At 38.3% G+C, this 21,694-nt stretch overlaps 1 protein-coding gene across 5 annotated transcripts in view; it reads right to left on the reverse strand.

The window, feature by feature from the left end:
• Positions 1 to 21,694, reverse strand: part of ncalda (neurocalcin delta a) — an 87,655-nt gene that overhangs the window by 18,067 nt on the left and 47,894 nt on the right. Inside the window, exon 3 of one of the 5 annotated variants that reach the window (XM_051721892.1) lies at positions 15,928 to 16,157. The exons of 2 other annotated variants lie outside the window; for them this stretch is intronic. The gene's annotated coding sequence lies outside the window, so the exon portion shown is untranslated. Of the gene's footprint in view, positions 1 to 15,920; positions 16,158 to 20,389; positions 20,970 to 21,694 lie in introns of those variants that run through there. 2 more of the 5 variants (XM_051721890.1, XM_051721893.1) reach the window with 2 other exon arrangements.

Raw genomic sequence — 21,694 nt, forward strand, 5'->3', positions numbered from 1 at the left:
TATTCTATTAGGACCAATACGGTGAATACTCCTGTACAAATGGAATCAGGTGTGCTATTGTTAATGGGACACTGATGATGATGTAAATTGAAAACTTTGTCTTTGCACTGAGCACTTTTTGCACTTTTTGGCCTCTCAATAAACTAAAAAATTGTAAGACATTCTACACATTGTGTGCGACCTTAGTAAAAAAGAGAAAAGAAATAAAGGCATGGTAAATGTTATTCTCAAAAGAATAAAGGAGAAAAAAGGATGCTCTTTGATATCAGCTTTGGAAAATACTGAATTAAAACCCCCTCGGGCAAAACTCAAAACTCAATTTTTTGACTCGTAATATTTGTATTACAGGCCATTTAAATATTGAACATGGTGCAAGAACAAAAGATTGAAAGAGATAAAAGGGGACTGGAATCAGAGGAGGATGGACTCAGAATAACTAATTTGTTCTGCAAGATATAACAGCAGACAAGACTCAAATTCCCTATTGAATCAATGCGTGTCTGCTCAGGAACCTGGCCATTCAGTCTAATGATAGAGGCCATTAGCACCAAACACAACCCAAATCCAGGGCTTCTTCTTTGGACTCAATGTTCTCATTTAAACTCTCCCATTTGATCTAGGACTGAGACTGAAACACTCATTAGTATCTTGAACTTCAACTGAATCTCAGTTGCCTCCGCGTCTGAGACATTTAACGTGGCTTGTTGAGCGCATTGCCACGGAGACCTAGCGTGTGGACGCTTACGCTATTCTCCGTGGCATCCAAGCACAACTCACCACGCGCCCCACCAAGAGCGAGGACCACATTATAGCAACCACGAGGAGGTTAAACCAACATGACTCTACCCACCCTAGCAACCGGGCCAGTTGGTTGCATAGGAAGCCTGACTGGAGTCACTCAGTACGCCCTGGATTTGAACTTGCGACTCCAGGTGTGGTAGTCAGTGTCTTTACTTGCTGAGCTACCCAGTCCCTGACTGCACCACCTAGTGGTGAAAGTTTGTAGCAGTATGTGAAGACTGTGCATCGGCACTTAACTGCTTTTCCTGCAATGCCAGGATGTGCAAGGTTGAATTTCCAATTCTTTCTGGTGGTGGCGATACTCTTTAATACTTTCATATTGTGCAAGATACATGCATCTAGACTATGAGAGGCCACTGTTATGTCTTCAAATGTTCATATGCCAAATATAGACATTAGATGATGTTATTACATCATACATATCTCACAGGCCACATGACAGGGACTTGCACATGCTATGGCGTATTAACCTTGTAACTTCTGCATTAAGCATAAAAATATCGTTTTGACTGAAGGAACATGTAGGAAATAAATAAATGATTACGACAATATAAAATTTGTCTGCTTTCCAAGCAGTCTCTTGTATATGTTTATTATAGAGAGAAGACAAAGATGTCACTGAAGCTGTATTTGCAAGCGGTGCTTTGATGGCTGTTGGAGCGGTGCAGTAAAAGGACTAAACGTAAAGAATTAAAGAGACGAAACTTCTCGGGGAGAAAACCTGTTTGTGTGGAACTTGGAACAAATATAGCTAGTTAAAATTTGTTTGCCTCAAGAACTGTGATTTGTATTTGTTTTCCCAACCCTTCCTGAGTTTCTTGCTATATTTGATCAGAAACTTATGTAGATAACAACACAATTTCAAGGGCTCTCCAAAATCCTTGCCACAGGTAAAACCTCAACCAACCATTTTACAGCAAACTAGAACTGTAAAGTATTAGTTGCTATTTAAATGTCACTGCTAGCCAAAGATAAAGAGTGTATAATGATTTGGTAAGGTTAGTTAGAGAAAATCAGGCAAGAATATCAAGTAGGGCACCAGTGGATATGACGTCTTTTCTTCCCTCCTTGAAGCAGTGTTTAATAGCCACAATCATTCATAATTGTCAGCTTGAAAGCAGAGCTTCAAGGCTCTTGTTCTGTGTGGTAATTTGCAAATGGTGTAGTAATTAATCTTATTAAACTCTTGCTGAACAGCATCTAATAAAGAGCTTGATCTCTGATGGCCACAGTGCTGTTGCTTTAAGCCTTTTGACATGTTTCTCATAGGAACTCACCAACACAAGTGTAATTTCAAACTATGGAGAACTTGAAAATAAACACTTACCCCAACCTTCTGAATAGGGCTTAGTAAATATACAGATTTTCCAATTAATCGTGATCTTTATTTGAATGATCCTGATATAGATTCTTAAAATCCCAAGATCGATCTTTTACTCTTTTCGCCAACACTACTTGCACTGGTGAACAGATTTCCACTAAGAGAAAAAAAAGAGTCTGTGATTAGCCTCTTGCTGGTAAATTTTTAGATTTCACTCACCAGTGATTTAGTATAATGGCGAAAAAGTTTAGCACCGACATCCTTTTACTGTGTGTTGAGAGTTTGGTTTGACACGTTCTGTGTAATGTGTCCAAAGACATGTAAATAGTACAAATTATGCATACAAACAATAAACATGTATCAAAATATATACTGTTATATCCAATACATGTTTCCAAGACATCATATTTATTGATGGAATACATTAAATTTATTCCAAGTTCTAGTGCAGGGGTTCCCAAACTTTTTTTCTTCAGCTGAAACCCTTTGACCTAAATTATTTATTTGAAGTACCCCCTGATATTTTAAGTAATATTAACCTTTTGAAATATAATGTTACATCTTTGCAATTTATTTTTCATATTATTGTTATATTTGAATGAACCTTTATTACATCTATTGTTCTTTTCTTATAATATTTATATATTTCATTTAATTTAATTCACAATTGGCATTTCTATCCCAATCAGTGATTGCACTACATACACACACAATCTTGACAAATGGTCTGTTTATATCTGTCTTTGTTTAATGGTCTATTTTATTTATTTATTTGTTTAATTTCCCTGAAATTTTTATAAATCTATGCCATTCCATTTGTGTATGTAGCTTACATTTGATATCTTGATATGATACAGCCAATTTTTACATGTTCAACCAGGGTCGTAACACACACACACACACACACACACACACACACACACATACACACATATATATTTGAAATTATAAATGATTAGCCTATATTTTAAGTTTAGGCTGCATTGTAAGGAAATAGGAGGCCGCCTCACTGACACCTTTAAAACCCATCAGAAGCCTCCGTCAACCGGTCAGTTCAGCAGTGAACAAAACCAGTGCATACGCGATTAACAGTACAGGCAAGGAGGTACAGCCGTCACCTATTGCTTTTCAGGACTACAGGGCAAACAGTGTCAGGTTAATGAAGGTTTTTTATTTTTAAAACATGATTGCGTTGCTGATAAAAGTAATTATGCTACATCATAACTTTGTATGGAGAGTAGCGCGTTATTTACTTTTGCATAAAACATTTCCATTTCTCACTGTCAGTCTACTGCATGAGAGCACGCACTCTTGCATGCAAGCACTCTCACACACGCCCACAGAAAATTGCACTGAAGCCATAGACACAAGTTTTGTTTAAAGGAAAATTGACACACTTGGTTTAAGTTGTGTTCTTGTTTTTTATTTTTTTAAATGGCTGACAGCATTTGGAATCATCGTTTTTTTTTAAAAATCAGTAAATGACAGACATATTTTCATATGCAATCTCCCTCATGAGGTTCCCTCATGAACCCCCATGGGATCGCAAACCCCCGTTTGGGAAACCCTGGTCTAGTGGAATTAGTGCCCAACCGATATTATCGGCTGATATTAGCCTTTCACCGATATATCGGTATCGGCGTATATGTTTACCGATATGCACAGATATTAAAACATTTTCAGAACATATAATGAAGAAAACAATGCTTTAGAATGGTGTCATAACATAGTTTGTCCAGCAGAGCATGCTCTGACTCCAGTGTTTACAGAGCTGAGCTGACGGTGGCTCTGCAGACAGGGCGGAGTTAATTGGTGCAGAGTTAAGCGGTGTCTTCTCAGTAAGCTGCTAACTAGTTTATGAAATACATACTGGAAAGTTAATAAACAATGACCTCATCATTTTCCCTTTTCAATATAACTAATATAACGTTAACCCTGTCCCTGACAACCATGTCACTCATGTTTATCACAACTGTTTGCTGTGTAAGCCAGCTATAGTTTGTCAGTGCAGTCAGTAACGTAGCAGATTGAAAGGTAAGCATCATAGCATCTTTTTGCAGCTCAGCAGACAACAGTGCGATGGTGGATTGTGTCTGTTGAGTGTCGATTTCACGGTATGTTGTTTCCTAGTTGGTGAGATGCAATGCCGGTCCATCTTTTACTCTCCGTGACAACGAGCTCATAGCTAACTAGCTAACCACATAGCTACTTTCATTGCTTGTCAGCTGAGTGGAAGCTAATGTATAAACATGTATTCACCAAACTGTTTTGTTCAGGATTCACAGTTTGGTACCCCCTTCAACCGAAAAATTCCAGTCACTGCATTTATAAAATGTAAAATTTAGAAGTCTGGTTTTCCACCGTTGAAAGTTTCCCCTGAGCTTGTATAGTAGAATACGTTGTAACACTTCTGCCGTCGTTCTTCTCTTGTCTCGGCAGGTGTGAATGCTTCTTTTACAACCTGACCCTTATTGACTGGCAGTATTAAAACAGTCAGCATTTCCCACAGAGAGAGGAGAGCAGAATGAGACACTAAACAGTACTACTGATGTTTATTTAGCTATTTATTTTATTTGTATTTATTCTTTACTTTAATGGTCAGCATTTGACTGATACTAAACAGTACTGATGTTTATTTAGCTATTTATTGTATTTTTATTTATTCTTTATTTTCTCAGTGTTCATTTATAGAATTTGTTGACAATGTATAATAATAATAATGTCAAATATTCTTTGATAAAAATATTTAAGAAAGCAGCCTTTTGAGTAACTTTGCATAGTCATATCGGTGCACAATCCACATTGAAAAGGCCTGTTTTCATTCCAGCTCAAAAATGATCTAAATCGGCCACCATATCGGTAATTGGTGAATTTCTCCCCTCTAAAATCGGTATCGGTCTTAAAAATCCCATATCGGTTGGGCTCTAAGTGGAATACTCGATTCTGATTGGCTGGAAAAACTATTTAATGCACAGGTAGTTCAAGTCAGTTTTAATCACTGTTCTATATTAATGTGCATACTCTGCAATCCTCCATAATGAGACATTGGGAGTTTGATACCTCCGTTCAAACTACCTCCAGATGCGAATATATTGTAGCAAGTCTGATGATTCTCAGAGCCGGGATTTAATATCATGTCAAGTCAGTCCCTCAGCCCTCAGGCCGTCGGGGAGACATGAGGGAAGATGCAGTTGAGACTGTCCTTCATGTCTGTTGGAGGCTGTTGACAGAAGAGCTTTTTCCTCAGGCACTTGGTCTTGAAAGCCTGGATTCTTTTCTCAGTGTCTGCCAGGAGGGTCCATGTCTAACCCTCATAAAGAAGGATGGAAACAAGTGACTTGAAGAGCTTGAAGAGTTTTCTCACACTCTGTCTAGTTTTGCCATCGCTGCCATTGCTTTGCCGATTCTCCCTCGTATCTCTGCCGTGCAGGTGCCATCGCCAGACAGGGTCATCCATAAGTACTTTAAGCTGGTCATTTCCTCTAGCTTCTGGGAGTTCATGGAGATGTCAGCACTGGTGTCATTTGTGCTGTTGACCATGACTTTTGATTTCTCTGTTCTGACCTCTATGCTGTAAGCCTATGCTCCATCAACAAGTCTTGTGGTAAGTTCTTGCAGTTCATCATTGTTGCCACCCATGAGGTCGATGTTGTCAGTGAAACGCAAGTTGCAGATGGAGCTGCCACCTACAGAGATGGAAGTATGGTGTTCATGGAGGGTTTCCAGCATGATTTTCTCCAGGAACAGGTGGACTGGGGACAGTCAGCATTCTTGGCAAATGCCGACTTATCCTGAAGAAATCACCCAGCTGCTTATTTAGGAGGATGGTACTGCTAGCTTTCTTATACAGTGCTTGGATCAGTTGTACCAGTCTTTCTTCAGTGGTAGTCTCTTAGTACCTACCATAATCCATCGTGCTAGACTCTATCAAATGCATTCTTGAAGTCGATAAAGTTGTGGAAGAGTTCTCAATGATGCTGCAAGTGCTTTTTAATAATACTCTGCAGTTGAAGATCTGATTAACTGTACTCCGTCTGTGTCTAAATCCGGCCAGTACATCTGCCAGCAATTCCTCTGCCTTAGTTGACAGGCAGTTGAAGATAATTTGGAGCAGGACCTTATTGGGTGGCTAAAGGCCCAAATATACTTCATATGAAATCAAAGAACAAACAGGTGTGATGTCATTTATAACTAAATCTGGCCAAAAAGACAGTGTTTTTTCATTTGTTTTGGTGGTTCGTAACCGCTTACCTGGTCGAACTTTGAGGAAAATTCTAACTGACTGCTTAACACCTTACTGCCATTGGTCCACGTCATCGGTATGTGTGACCTGGAGCTCCTCCTACCTTGATGCTGACAGCTTATTCTGTTTATGTTGTTCAGTCAGTAAAAATCGGTATTCACTTGTGCCATCTGCAGTGAAAGCCATTTACACATCTGCCCAAAGTAAGCCTATCATCATTCTTTTGTCTTTATTCTACACATTAACACTTAAACGCTCATCTTTGCAATAGTATCAGTGTCATCATAAATTACAATAACAGAGTGTAATCGGCACATATTATGGCTGTGTATAGCATGTTAGCACATTAGCATCATGAATTAATCACAAACAAGGCAAATTAAAAACGTTCTACTGCATATATATTACTTTAAATCATCATCGAGTGGTTAAAACAACTGATCTCATGTGAATTCTACTCATAGAATGAGGCATGAATTCATTAACTACGTTTCCATCCAAGGATTTTTTGCGGAAAAACTTTTTAGCGCATCAAAATTAAGCTGATGGAAACGCAAATTATCGCTAAAATTTCACAAGTGTCGACATAATATTTTTCTGTTTAACTCTAGCGCATAAACTATGTCGATACATGAAATGTCACGAAAAACTGGTTTGGAAACACTTTTTGTCGAGAAAATTGGCTTTAACGCAAAAATGTCGTGTCACATGACAGAATTTACCGCAATCGTTAGCTTATGTTAATCATGACGACAAGCTATACATCCATAAAAGCCAATTTATTGTACGTGATTATGGACTGATCTGAACAGCATAAAGATCCGATCACTGCAAACAAGACACTTCCAGGAGTGCCAACACAAATATCTCATATCAAGACATGCACACTGACAAGTGCACGGAGAACAAATTAATGGCCACTCTTTGCGATTAATTTAATCGTGGTAGACATCCGTTTATTTAATAAAGTTGCTTTTTCACACCATTCAAAATAATAGATGGCAGTCACGGAATTAGCCCACAATACAAAAAACATAATTTCTGTGCACAAAGATGTTTTAAATTAAAAATAATTAAACAATACTAGAAGAAAAGCTTCCATGTGCTTTTTTGGAACACTAACAGCCCAATTCTTTAAAATTATTGTTTAGCTTACTTTTGAAAAAATGCTGGCAAAATTCCCTCTATTAAATTAAATAAATAACCAAACGAAAAACGCATTAAATTAAAAAAATAAATTAACAATCAAATTTTTTTTATATTTTTAGACCTATATATGCCTTTTCTTTACACAAACTTAAATTAGCCGTACCCTGTTCTATAGACGAATAAAGTCAGCTGAATGACAATTTCTACACTTCAAGACAATAAACTATCAGAACTATTTGTCCAATGCTGAGTTCACTTTCAGAAAACGACCCTCTTTACCTCGGATCGCATTTGCTGAGCTTCTCCAGAAACTGTAAATTGCATTATGATGCTAAAATTAATTTTAGATGATAAGTTCAGTTTGTCGTTAAAAGTTGTGGGACAAATATACGGGACATAATGTAGCTGTGATGGTAATGCTTTAGATTAGATGATTGTTCAAAATAGCCTATTGAATATCAGGAATGTATCATATATAAACCCTGAAATTACACAGCATCAGTTTTTCTTTAATAGCTGTGCACACAGCATATATACACATGGATGGATGGTCCTTATACTAAGACCGAAAATGTCCCCACTACTTGGTGCAGGTTGCCAGCTTGAACAGGGTCATGACAATTTGCTTTTGGGTCGGAACCGGTGGCAACCTGCGATAGGCGCAAAATCAGGACCAATTTTACAGTCCTATCAGAAGGGCAACTGCTCCCTTTTGATTGCTTTTATTTGTGAAATTAAAATGACAGTAAGCTGTCTAATTTCAATGAATTGTCTCAATACTCTCCCCATTTTACCAAACTTTTGGAGGAAAAAAATTAGGGACATCTGGGAGGCGATTTAGCGATACACACACATTTCTGAATGGAAACGGCTTAAGGGCAGATTTCTTTTGCGCTAAACCAAAACCTATGCAACAAAGTGTCTTTTTAGGCAGGACGTCATCACGCACACCATTTTTATCGATAAAAGGCCATTTGAATGGAAACAGGCAGAAGACGGCAAATTTCACAAATTTTTTTACGCATTTTCACTTTGTCGATAACAAAATAGTATGAAAAGTGGATGGAAACTAGGCTATTGATAACACATTTTAAAGAGTCACATTAGTTAAGGTTTTACTGAGCATCCTCATATTTAAATGCTCCTATAAACGCCTCCCGCAGCGGTGTGGCGGGTGTCTGAATGTTCGGAAACAATATACTGTTGCACGGCTGTTTAGAACTTTTTTACCCCTGAAAGAACGTATGAGAACTTCAACATAAGTATATTGGGGCCTTAATAAGGCTGATGGTGAGGTAGTTTGGCCATTTCTTCAAGTTCCTTTTTTTCGGTAGTGGTACGTTAAAAGACTGAGTCCACTCCTCAGGCCACACTTTGGTTTCCCAGATCTTCTGGCACAGTTCCTTCAACGCGTTGAGTTGTAACGCCTCCATATTTCAACAGCTCGGGATTAACCATTGTATCACAAGGCAACATCATCAAGTCATGCAATTGTGTCTTTAAATCAATTTTGAACTGCCACAGGAAAAGCAGAAAAGACAACAGTTCTCATCAGCTCAGTATTAATTAATCTGACCTGAGGAAAATTTGACCTGCACCTTCCCACCGATTTGTGCGCGCACACACACACACAGAGAGAGAGAGAGAGAGAGAGAGAGAGAGAGAGAGAGAGAGAGAGAGAGAGAGAGAGAGAGAGAGAGAGAGAGAGAGAGAGAGAGAGAAATATCCAGGACCCATCAAAGGCATCTTTCTCTGTCAATTTGACTAATTGTAATATGATAAACATCATCTAAACTTGCTGTCTGCACTGAGCACACCAGCTACAAGGCGTTGCTCATTCACAAATTGCTGACTCAATTGGTCAATGCAGATGATTTAAAACACAGTCTTTTGCGGTTTAGTAATTTCTTAAGGTTGCGATTTTAATCTTATAATCACAGTCTTAATGGATATCAAGTCTTAATGGATATGACGGTCCCGTCCGTAACAGAGATGTCACGTCTGTAATGCCGGGTTATCCTAATTAATGTGAAAATGACAAAGAATATAAATTTAATTTTACATGTTTTTGGAGTGCCAACCTTTCTAAATTCTGTTGCTATTATTTCTGGATTTTTCTGGATGAGTTTTTACAAAGTGTGTGGTCTTCAAAAAACTCTTTTTTTCAAATTATTCATACAGCTTTTAGTTTATTCAAATAAATGTTATCACACTACTTTTTCTACTGGCCGTTAGATCTAGAGTTTTTCCCGTTCTCACATTTTTGTTATGTACCAAGTTAGAAGGTCCCCTGTATAATTAACAGCATTCAGAAAGAGAACATTCTCTTTCAAGCAGAATTGACATTATAACAAAAATATACCCAAATGAACTGGCATCAAATCAAATCAAATAGAAAAGAATTGAGAGCTTGTGAAATGGAATCGAAAAATCCGAATCGATACCCAGCCCTACTTCTGAATTACCGATGATACCAAAAGAGCAGCTACCCTAAAAACAATTCAAGCTAATTTGTGAGATAACAGCAAAACCAAAAGACTATAATCATCCTGTCCTGAAAGGAAGCAATTTCTTGTCCTACAGCATATCCTGACCTATTCTGGCACAAGTGCAAAGATGCTCTGAGACACTGAAATTCCAATTTCCTCGCAAATTGTCTGGGAGTGTCTGACACAACCCAGGATGACAATGATGGTACATTGTGAGGACAACCTTGTTGTTGTGGTCACCATTACTAAAGCCTTTCAAATCAAATGTCTGACAAGAGTATAAAACTGCTAAAAACCTTAATTGCCTGTTCTTGCCTCAGAAGGTAACTTAAAAGTGACAGGCCATTATTTGTGTGGTGGAATGGGTGCCGAACTTGAGTGGTCTTGCAGATTGTTTGTCCAATTATAATCAACAGATTAAACATATTCCCTAAATGGATAGCATGAAATGGTCAAAGTTAAACTAGGAACCGGGCTGCTCTTCCATCCATGGACTGTGATTATAAGATCTTTTTTTGTTTCGTTTGAAGGGATCACAATTTCAGAGGTGGGAACCGAAACCAAGGAACTGGCCTAAAGAATGAGAAATGTAATAACAGACTGTTGCATTGCCGTGCCAACAAATAAACAATAGCACAGAAAAAAAAAAGTTTCCCACAGAGAGAGGAGAGCCAAGGAAACAAACAGAATGACTATTCACACTTTTTACAAACACTTCATAAATAGTGCAATACGAGGAGGATAAGCAACACTTTCCAAGTTTTCTAAAAAGTTTATTTTTAGCAACAGTGATGCATTTGATGTGAGAAGTAACAGAGATACACCATTAAAAAGCAATAATCTAATCATAGCAATTCAGTTTTCCGTAGTTTATACCACCTTACAAGTCAAAGAGTAAAAATAGAGATCTAGTCACAGGCTTAAAAGTTCTGCACAATTTTTATACATTCAAACATCCCTGCAAGGAATGCACAAAATGTATGGGAAATAAAAAAGCAGTGTGCAACGCTCGAGAGCATAACAAAAGTAGAACAGCTGTGTCCAACTCTCAGCATGGTGGAGGATATTTTCTGACATGTGGTGCCCTGTGGAGAATGAGCCTGACAGAAACAGGGCAAAAAGTGACTCTTGTTTCAAACTGAGACCAAATTCAAACGTGATTCACACAGCTCTGTTATAACATCTGACACAAACTTAAGCCCAGAGTCTATAATGAAAAGGATGTAGCTGGACGAAGCAGTCACTGTAATGGAGAGTTCATGACATCCACTCAAAGACAAGCAGAGGAATAGCCTACACACAAAACCTAAAAACCTTCTAACCCTAATAATGTAAACAAAGTATACAGAAAACCCATTCAAGGGACAGTTATTACAAAACAAGTTTGCGAGAATGACAAAGCTGTCATATTGCGCAAATGTGAGCACTATGATGATGAAACCTATTGAAGAAATATACAACATTCTCATCAACATACAAGTACAGTGTCCATGCTGTTCTGTATATTCATACTCCATAATACATATACACTTACCATACATTACATCACACATTTAGGGAATTTCAGCATGTCACTACCAGTGTTGCTGGTAATCTGTAATCTGACTCAAAGCAATGGTTTTGGCTCAATCATGAGAATAAAAAGTTTTTGAATAACAGTTTTGTTTTTCATGCAGCTGGGGGGACTAATGTGAAGTTGACCATATTGATTCAATGATGTAAAACCTAAATGTACAGAGCAGCATTACATGAATTCAGGAACACAGTTCTCAGCTTGTTTTGGTTGTGTTACCATACAAAATTGGAATCTGAATGTAAATTCAAGTAATCAAATTAAATAATTGTGATTACAATAGCAGGATAAATAGTAAGACATTTTTAAGATACATACATTAAATCAATAATATCTTATCAGACTGGTTATGGTTGAGAGAGAATCCTATTAAAATGCTTAAGAGTTTGATAAAAGACAAAATCATGTTCATTTGGCACTCTGTGTTTTTAAGCTGTTTAATAGATGTACACAACACACAAGCACCACCTACACACTGGCTATACACACAAGCAGACAGGCGCTGTAATAACAGACAGGCCTGATAACAGACAATAGCAGTGGTTGTGACGAGGATAATCTCCTCCTACACACATGTGGGCCGTGCGGAACAAGCTGCCAGCAGTGTCTCTCATCCATACTGCCAGCAGGCCTCCAACGCAGGAGTGTGTTTGTCTTTGGTGCCATGTGTTCCTGAACTACTGTGAGCATGAGTGTGCATGTGTGAGTATTGGAATTACTGCCATGGCGTTACAGGGAATCGCTAACATCTAACAAATAATATGTCTCGCAGCAGGAGTCCAGTCTGCCATCATGTAGTCCTTTATAGTTGCAACACACTGGGCCTTATTAATGAAACATGAGCATCACATCACAGGAATTCAATGGAACAATTTACACAAGACTATGCACAAATTAATGAACGACTAAAGCCGGTCGCACACCAGACCAAAAAAAAAATAAATAAAAAAAATGCCAAAATGGTAAAATTTAATCACCACAGAGAAATGTTACATACAAAGTTATTTTGCAATTATTCAAGAGTGAACATGAGTTTGCAGGTTGGTGTATGAAGGAAAAAAAAGCAGTGAAACTATGCAAACTAAAAGATTAGAAAAGGGCGATATGTATTAGGCCTATGTAATTTCTCTATATGTAGCCCTAATACAAGCTGTCAAACCACAAAAATACAAACTTGTTACTCATAAATTGCCTATATACACAATGTATCGTCTAGCCTAGGCTAACATCAATAATGCATGTCCCTTGATAATGCGTTGGGTCGAATTTAATGCAATTTAGTGGACAAATATTAGATAGCTGGGCTACGCCAATGGACGGCGAGTGGCAGCACCGGTTTGTGTACACAGAAAACAAACAGTTTCAAATTTTAAGATGCTGTGAGTCATACACAGATGTGTCTGGTGTGCTACCCCCTTTAAAAACAAATGTTCTGCTTATGTTTCATGAATAAACCCCATTAACTCTAACAATAAGATCTGATATCTAAAGGTTAAATTAGCTTTTTGTAATAATCACAGATGTATCTGATGAGACAGGTCACTGGTATAATTATGAATAGGAGAAAACGTAACACTGAATAAGTCTCTCCTTGTAATTAAAGGGATAGTTCACACAAAAATGAAAATTCTCTCATCATTTACTCACCCTTATGCCATCCCAGATGTGTGTGACTTTCATTCTTTTGCTGAACACAGATTACTTTTGTGAAGGACACAAAAGTAATCCATATGAATCCAGTGGTTAAATCCAGAAGTGATAAGTGTGGGTGAGAAACAGATCAATATGTAATTCTTTTTTTTACTATAATTTCCCCTTCCTTCCCAGTAGGTGGCGATACACACAAAGAATGTGAATCGCAAAAAACAAAAGACCTACAACTATCATATCGCTTCTGAAGATATGGATTAAACCACCGGAGTCATATGGATTACTTTTATGCTGACTTTATCTCCTTTTTGGAGCTTTTGGAGTTCTGGTCACCATTTACTTGCATTGTATGGACATACAGAGCTGAGATATTCCTCTAAAAATCTTCATTTGTGTTCTTTTGAAGAAAAAATAGACAGTCATACACATCTGGGATGGCATGAGGGTGAATAAATTAGATCATTTTCATTTATGGATGAACTATCCCTTTAAAAGAACTAATCAACTTTTTTTTATACAGAAATCCCTGTCAGTTTTCATAGAGAATGCAAATGTACAGATGCACCAGTGTGAAAAATATAATTTTTTTTTTGTGTGTGATCTGAACTAAAGCAGCACAATTTAAGATACAACTGTTATTGCTAATAATCGTGACCAATCTTAGAGATTGTGGTCCTTCCCCATTCAAGTACATAGGATCTGTACTTGTATTCATAAAAAAACCAGCATACTGCAGGCTGAACAGGGTTGTTACGAACATGGCCTGACTTTCCTTAAAGGTATAGTTCACACAAAAATACACTTCACATAATTTACTCACCCTCATGCCATTCCAGATGTGTATGACTTTCTTCTGCTGATCACAAATATTTTTAGAAGAATATTTCAGCTCTGTAGGTCCATACAATGCAAGTGAATGGTGATCAGACATTTGTAGCTCCCAAAAGATCCATGCTATTTTCAGATCATCATCTCCATCTAGATTTGTTTGTGTGCAAGTTGAATGTGAATGAACTGGAGTCCAGTATCACTCCAGCTCTAAATTATGCGTCATATTTATGAAATAAGCGGAAACAGCCCCAGCCTCATGGGAATGAAGGGAAGATGAGGGAGCTGTTAGCTTAATCTCTGCAAATACTTTTTCTCCTCTTTCCCCAACTTTTCATTTTCACTTCCCCCACGTTCACTCCTCACTTAACTCCTGCATGTGGCTAAGCATCTATGCGTGCGTGTTAATAATGCTTTCTCTGAGACGACGCACTTGCGCTGAATACCAGAATAGCCCCAAATTCCTCCCCTCCCCCCTCCATCCCTCCCCCCGTCACACTGAACGTGGGTGGAGGGTGATACTTTGCAGAAAACATTTAATGCTAATTGCTGGAATTTTTTTGTTTTATTTGTTTGTTTTTTTTACAGCAAAAATGTACACTTTATTCGCTTTATAGGTGAAAGTGGATATTTAGAGTACAAAAGGACTTAAAAATTTATCTGTTTCTCACCCACACCTATCATATGGCTTCTGAAGATATGGAGTAAACCACTGGAGTCATTTAGATTACTTTTATGTATCCTTTATGTGATTGTTGGAGCTACAAAAGTCTGATCACCATTTACTTGCATTGTATGGACCTACAGAGCTGAAATATTCTTCTAAAAATCTTAATATGTGTTCAGCAGAAGAAAGAAAGTCATACATATCTGGGATGGCATGAAGAAGAGAATTTTCATTTTCAGGTGAATTATCCCTTTAAAGGGACTTTGGTAATAATCACCAGAGATGCACTTGATGATTCTTCCATTATGAAAGAAACTTCTAATTTTTTGCCTTTGTAAGAGAGATACAATAATGCTGTTCCCATGATTGTCTCAAAGCTTGTCTTGTGTTTCAAATGAATTAAACACTATTTTGAAATAATGCGAGCATTTTTGCTGTAAAAAAAAAAAAAAAAAAAAAAAAAAATACAAAATTCCAGCAATTAGCATTAAATGTTTTCTTCCTGCCAAGTATCACCCTCCACCCACGTTCAGTGTGATGGGGGAGGGATGGAGGGGGGAGGGGAGGAATTTGGGGCTATTCTAGTATTCAGCGCAAGTGCGTCTCCTCAGAGAAAGCATTATTAACACATACGCATAGATGCTTAGCCACATGCAGGAGTTAATTGAGGAGTGAACGTGGGGGAAGTGAAAATGAAAAGTTGGGGAAAGAGGAGAAAAAGAATTTGCAGAGATTAAGCTAAGAGCTCCCTCATCTTCCCTCCATTCCCAGGAGGCTGGGGCTATTTCCGCTTTGTAAATATGATGCACAATTTAGAGAAGCTGGAGTGATACTGGACTCCAATTCCTTCCAATTCATTCACATTCAACTTGCACACAAACAAATCTAGATGGAGATGAAGATCTGATCTGAAATAGCATGGATGGAAACGAGACATTGGGAGAAGGAATCTAGGTATGTAGGGGAGTTAATCAAGTGATTGATCCAAAGGGAACACAATTAACTCCATCCCTATGGAACGTCTCTGACAGAGGAAAGGGGGAGTGAGAGATAAAGAGAGAAAGCATGCAACAGCTGTGCATGAATAACCACACTGACATTTCTCTCACGGCCAAACCAATTCTCCCATCACATACAAAGTACAGATATTAAATCAAACTGCCCATGATGCACAGAGTCAAATAAGGAATAAGACTTACCTCTTACTTGTTTATTTTATTTCCCCTGCAAACTGCTGCCTTCAATAGTCCATAACCTAGCTCTTTTTCCCAATGCTAATGACAGTGGTAACAGACAGTGAGTAGCGACCACTAAGACTATGACCAGCCGTGTCAACTCAACAAGTCCTCAAGATTCTTCGAAGCTCTGAGCAGCCAAGAGTGTACCAAACTCTGGCAGCGTCCCTCCCCCAGTGACGCCAACAGCCAGTCACGTGACTGCGTAAAAAAACAGAAGTGAGCTAGTGTTGCCCTGGCAACAGGCAGACAGTTCTGTAGTGATTTCTATAGGTCATCTGTCAGAGGCTGCACTGAAAGAGACCCTCACTAAACCACACTCTAATCTTCAGCCTAAAATGAGCAAAAGAGAGTGTTAGAAGAAAAACTTCAGTGTAGAAACTGTGCACAGTGAAAAGAAACCGGCAACATAATGAAATAAGCGAATACACAGCAATCAGTAGATTTGTGCAGCTATTAGCGTAATACGCTGTATAGCGTTTAATCCGAGGTATGAATAGCATCGTTGTGTTGAGTATTCAGCTGTATAAGACAATCTTCTCTGAATAATAAAGGAACAGAGGTGGTCTGGTGCCGAGTCAATGATTCCTATGAGAATTTAGACCCAGGTTCTAAACATTCTTGGTAACCAAAACCACAGAGGAAAGCAGAACATAAACAGAGCCCAGCTACATGATGTCAACATTACTGTCAAAATCTCACTGCGTTATCAATTTGGCTGAAAACTAAAAAAATGTTGCTTGTGTGTTGCAATGTCACCTGGTATGTCATCAAATGTCGCAACAGAAAGCAATCTATTTTAAATTACCATATAGTTTAAAATCACTAGAAAATATTAAAACACATAGCACATTTAAAAGCCCAGGCTATCTGTTAAAAGGTGCAGTGTGTAATTTTTTCTCACTTTTAGAGGCACCAAGTAGAATTGCACTCGAATGGCATTCTTATGGATGTTCCTGCAAATTAAGCTGGGACAGGAGAAAAAAAACATTACATGCATCACCTTTAAAGTGAGCTTGTGTTAAGTTTTCTCAAGGGGAATAGAAGCTGGCAACAACCAAATTATTGCTTTTTAAATGAGATTAATGACATCATAAGCGCTCTTCTAGTACAAATCCAATAAAGTGCAACAGCCTGTCTCTGGAAGTAAAAATCCAGTAAATTTTTTTTTTCAAAGGGGAATGGATTATTAACGATAACTTAAAAATCTTTAAAGGCAGAAATACCCTGAGGTCAGAGGTTGTTAATTTATGGTATATGCCTCTGCTGAAGCCATCAATCCCCATTATTTCAACATCATTCAAAGGGGCCATTTTATAGTTTTTTTATCTTCCCTGAGGTCCACTGATAATGTTAGTAAATTTATTTATTTTTTTTGCATTAAAACAGTCATAATTTAGTAATAAATGATAATTTTCCAACCTGTTTTTGGCCTTCTGTTTGAAACACTCTGTTTTGGCCTAAGCACCTCCTTCAAACTACAATGTAAACGACGACAGTTATGACTGGCTAACATTAGCCCCTCGAATACAGCCATTTTTGAAACTCAATCGGAAAAGAATGAACCAGTTCAACAACATAAAACTGAATGTCAGGGTTTACACAACGCAACATCCAGCACACACTGTAAACCCCAATGCTCAAAGTAATTAATTGTATTGAGTAGGGGAAAATTAAATCATTCAAATTAGTTCAAATAAATTAATCTTGATGAGTATTAGAACACACACACACACACACACACACACACACACACACACATACATATATATATATATATATTTATTTTTTGGTAAACTCAAATTGGGCAGGGAATTTCTTGTTCCCTGCATGCTTTGCATGGGACTGGATAGGGAAAGTAAATGTTAAAAAAACAAACAAACAAAAACAGGTGGTTTACTCAATTTAAAGTACCATCAAAATGAATGAATTAGCTTACTCAATTTTTCAAGTTAAGAGCAATTAGCATGCATAAGCAGTGTAGACTACCTCAAGCCGCTGCCTTGCATCAACGGACACGCCTGGTGTAAACAGGATGTCAGCACCATAAACTAATCACAAAGTCATGACATATGAAATATTCATGAATGAAACTGTTTACGCGGAATGGTTTATGCGATCGCATCCAAGTTTTTAACTACCCCATTCTTCAATAACAGTTCCATTGCAAAGCTTGTATTGTATTATGACTGGTATGATATGAGCCGAAAATACAATCCACTCTAAAATATGCTGAAGACATATCCACATCCAGTTTTCAGTATCATTCCATCATATTTTCATACACCAACAACTAAAAATAGCCCAGATGGTTGAAAGAACACGTCCATGAATGACAGAGCGCTTCTCCTCTTCAGAGTTATAACTTGACACGGTGTCTTTTAAAAGCGGCCCGAGATATGAATCAAGTGGTCAGAGACATCTGTCTGTGCATGATTATGTACAAAAACATTTAAATCCAGACAGGCACATAAAGGTATCCTGTGTAAGTCCACTTAGGATGAATCTGCCATGACAGGCCCCATCTTTCTCCACTTCTACTGCGTGACTGAGCACCAGTGTGCGGGGCCAAGGGTGCAATGATGGGACAAAAAGGTGTTGCATATGCAGATGTTTTTGGTCCTTGTGACATCACAAGTTCCACGAATTCCAAACAAGCCGTTTTTGCAGCTTGGTTTAATTAAATGATCTTTTTCTATTAATGAGGAAGTTTTCAGTTCTGAAACTTATAGTATGTTTTTATAGTACAATGAAATCTTCTATGTCAAAAGAAATTTGATTCCTCATGCCATGACCCCTTTAATACAACTGTGGAAGTTGTAGCCAAGAAAAAACACAGATAGAACAAACATACCCACGACTTGTTTCCAATAAGTATTTTGGATTCAACGACTTGCTTCACTGTTGTAGAGATGACAAATTGTAACTGTAGTGTTTAACTCATTTCACAAGGCAATAAGCTATCATCAAACGATTGATGATCAGATGTGACAATTTTTTATATTATACATTTTTCTGTATATTTTTTTTTTTTTTTTTTCAATAACTGAAGTACCTTATTTTGTTGTGGATGTCCCAATGTGGAAACAAGATTTGCACTTTTCAGTGAGCTCAATAAAATATGCAAAATATATTTTGGTTGCATTTGTGAGATGTAAGTAATTGACAGTGTAAAATAGGCACATAACATAGTAATTTCGTTTGCAGCCCCCTGAATTGAATCAAATCGAAATCGGATCGTGGCAGACTTTGAGGTATCGGCAAACACCAGATTGCTGGCTAAGAGAAACGATTTAAGATTGTATTGTGATGAAACTTGCAATTTACACACCTATTTAAAAGCGGAATTACTGGTAAAGAAATACACTACCCATGATCTTAAAGGGAAAAATCCACCAATCAGATAAACATGGCAATCAAAAGAGCTCGGGTCGTGGCATTGTTCAACATAATGCAACTCTGGACAGAAATAAATGTTGTGACATTGCATACATTTCTGGCCGAGATCTTGTATTTATGACGGGAGAGTTGAACCACTCCGTAAAGTGTTCTCCAGCACACAAATACTTTCAATAAGGTCAGGACTCTGTGGTGGCCAATTCATTTGTGAAAATGATTCCTCATGCTCCCTGAGCCACTCTTCACAATTTGAGCCAGATGAATCTTGGCATTGTCATCCTGGAATATGCCCGTGCTGTCAGGGAAGAAAAAATCCATTGATGGGATAACCTGGTCATTCAGTACATTCAGGTAGTCATCTGACTTCATTTTATTGCCACATAACCTTGCTGAGCTTAGACCTGACCAACTGAAGCAACCCCAGATCATAACACTGCCTCCAGAGGATTGTACAGTGGGCACTATGCATGATGGGTACATTGCTTCATTCGCTTCCATTCTTAACCTGACACGCCTATCGCTTTGGAATATGGTAAATCTGGACTCATCAGACCACATGACCTTTTTTTAATTGCTCCACAGTCCAAACTTTATGCTCCCTAGTAGGGATAACACAATTCTCAATATAATATTGAACCATTCGGTACGACATCTACGGTTCAATACGCGCTTGTGAATTTCGGTTTTGCGTTTAAATAATTTCCGTGCGTTTTATTTCTCTCAAAATTGGCTCTGTTTGTGTGTGCCCGTGAGTCTATGCGCTGAGATGAGGAAACGCCTCCCCGCGAGTAAATATCCAATCACTTTGCACTAAAGTTAGGGGGCGCTTAACCATGCTTGCAATGCTGGTGTCAGATTTCACACTTTAACATGGCGAGCGGTGAAGTGAGGCTGCAGTATGAGGAAGCACCACTGTCTTTCAAATCTGTGGTGTGGGGACATTTCGGTTTTGCCGTTGAGTATAATGCCGAGGAAGAAAAACGGTAAACAAAAAAATGACTGTGTGCAAGCATCATTTTACATGTGTCACCTACTCAAATGCAATCACTTCCAACTTGACTGCATATCTGCAGCGCCATCACCCAACGATATCACTGTCTGAAAGCAGGATAGCAGAGCAGGTAATACAGTCATCCAAAAGGCAACAGTCCCTCGCTGATTCCTTCCAGCATACATACCCAACTGGTTCCGAAAGACACAAAAAAATAAAGGCAGTGGGGGTGTTCATTGCCAAAGATTTGCAGCCATTTTCGGTGATTGGAGATGTGGGCTTTCGCCACCATATGAAAGTGCTCGATCCGCGTTACAGACTACCGTCTCTCACTTTTTTCAGCGCCGAGGTCATTCCCAACCTATATGAAAAGACACGCAACAGTATCATAGAAGAATTGGCTTAAGCACAGAGCCTTGCTCTGACTACAGATAGTTGGACCTCACGGGCAACAGAGAGTTACCTCACTGTGACTGTTCACTACATATCAAATTGGGAAATGAAGAGTGCAGTACTCCAAACCCATCCCCTGTATGAAAGTCATACAAGCACTCATTTGGCAGAAGAGTTGACAAATGCAGTGAATACGTGGAAGTTGGGGAGGCCAAACATGTTACTCCCAGTAACCACAGATATGTGGTGGAAAAATGAATGCAAGTTCCCCCATGTAACAAAAGCTGCACAACGACACCTCTGTGTCCCAGGATCCTCTGTTGCGAGTGAGAGAATTTTCTTCACTGCTGGAGACATTGTAAGTGCAAACCACTCTCGCCTTGCTGTAGAGAATGTTGATAGGCTTATCTTTTTACAGAAGAACCTCAAAATACAGGAATAGATAGATGACCTAAGTGAAATTGCACTTTACATTCTGAATGAAGGCTACTGTACTGGAGTACTGGTAAGTTTAATTGAGATGGTTAATTTATATTTACTGAAGTACAGGTATGTTTATTTGAAATGGTCAATTTGTTTACATGTATGTTTATTTTTAAAATTTAGGAATTCATGTGTTCCCCAGTTTGTACACTATACTGCCAAAAGTATTCGCTCACCCATCCAAATAATTGAATTCAGGTGTTCCAATCACTTCCATGGCCACAGGTGTATAAAATGAAGCACCTAGGCATGCAGACTGCTTCTACAAACATTTGTGAAAGAATGGGCCGCTCTCAGGAGCTCAGTGAATTCCAGCGTGGTACTGTGATAGGATGCCACCTGTGCAACAAGTCCAGTCGTGAAATTTCCTCGCTACTAAATATTCCACAGTCAACTGTCAGTGGTATTATAACAAAGTGGAAGCAATTGGGAATGACAGCAACTCAGCCATGAAGTGGTAGGCCACGTAAAA

The sequence above is a fragment of the Myxocyprinus asiaticus genome, chromosome 16, assembly GCF_019703515.2.
Source record: "Myxocyprinus asiaticus isolate MX2 ecotype Aquarium Trade chromosome 16, UBuf_Myxa_2, whole genome shotgun sequence".
In the NCBI taxonomy this organism is placed as follows: Eukaryota; Metazoa; Chordata; class Actinopteri; order Cypriniformes; family Catostomidae; genus Myxocyprinus; species Myxocyprinus asiaticus.